Raw genomic sequence first — 1,572 nt, forward strand, 5'->3', positions numbered from 1 at the left:
AGTTGAAATTTATAGAAAAGCAAAAAACGAAGACAGGTGTAAAAACAACAAACAAGTGTATTACTTTGACGCTCAGGAAAAATGAAAAAGTCTTTTACGTTTCGAGCCTACGCTCTTCAGCAGAAAAAGATTAAGAGGAAAAATGTATGATATGTATGTATGTATGTATGTATGTATGTATGTATGTATGTATGTATGGACACACGCACACGTACATATATGTTTGGTTGGATGAATGCTACATAAGTGACTCAAGTCCTTAAGTCTGACTTATGTAAATAAATACACATGCGTGAGGGAGGAATAAAAGTAGGAAAAAGAACGTATGTGTGTATTAACAACAGTGAGGTAAAGGATATGAAAGTGTGTATGTATATGTGTTTGAGCGTGTGTGTATGTGCGTGTGGGTGTGTTTATATGTATGTGTGTGTTTATGTGTATGTGTGTTTGTGCGTGCGCGTGTATATATGCGGTATTTATAATTGTATAAGAGGAAGTGATACATATATAAGTAAACTTTCAAAAATGCGTCCGTGCATGAGTACATGAATGTGTATGTGTGTGTGTGTGTGTGCGTGTGTGTGTGTGTATGTGTGCGTGTGTGTGCGTACATTTGCGAGTGGGGAAGGTCTGAGTGAGGGAGGATACGAACGATGAGAGGAGACTTCCTACAAGTTTGTTTTGGTGTCTAATGAAAGAGGGGAAAGGTTATTTTGAAAGGGAGATGATATATGTCAAAGATTTACATGACCACTAATTTCTATTCTTCGCTGCCTTTGTAGAATGACGGAAAACAGAACATGGTGAAACATCTGTCTAGAACAAGCTTCCATTAAAGCAGATCGTATTTATATTGCTAAATCTACCGACTTTCGTTGACAGGGAAAGACAAATAAACTGGTAGCTGTAAGAAAATATATGCACTGGTTAAACCTGTCTACCACCGTTATTTCAATGAAGGAAAATGGGGTTTTAATGAAAGAAAATAAAGCATTTTAATTAAATAAATGTGCACTAGCTTCAAGTAAAAAGATTTTGTTTTTAAACGGAAAAAATTCCACATTTTTGAATAAGTAAAAAAAAAAAATGCTTTTCGATTAAGTCAACATCGTAAAATATTTTGACTAAAGTTTTGCAAAAATTGTTTGATTCTAATAACATATGGTTAAAAGAACCGAAACAAAGACACAACGAACTCGGAGCAACTAAAATTTCACTATTTAACCCGTCACCCGTTTAATACGATCATTTGGTTATTGGATGCCTTCAGCGGTATCCACTGAATTGTAAACATTCCGAGTAGAGGATAACATGTACTTTTTCCTGTTACACAACTCTATGATTATAGTTTCTTCCTCCGTGTCTTCTTACCAACACTGCAATGTAACTGTATTAAAATGTTTGTTTCTCAAGTCACGTAGTTTCAGGTTCAATCTCCTTGGGCAAGAATCTTCTGCTATAGCCCAGGGCCAAGCAAAGCTTTGTCAGTAGATTTATTTGACTGAAAGAAGCCCGTCATATATATATATATACATACATACATACATACATACATGCATATATATATATATA

Source organism: Octopus bimaculoides, chromosome 3, assembly GCF_001194135.2.
Source record: "Octopus bimaculoides isolate UCB-OBI-ISO-001 chromosome 3, ASM119413v2, whole genome shotgun sequence".
Taxonomy (NCBI): Eukaryota; Metazoa; Mollusca; class Cephalopoda; order Octopoda; family Octopodidae; genus Octopus; species Octopus bimaculoides.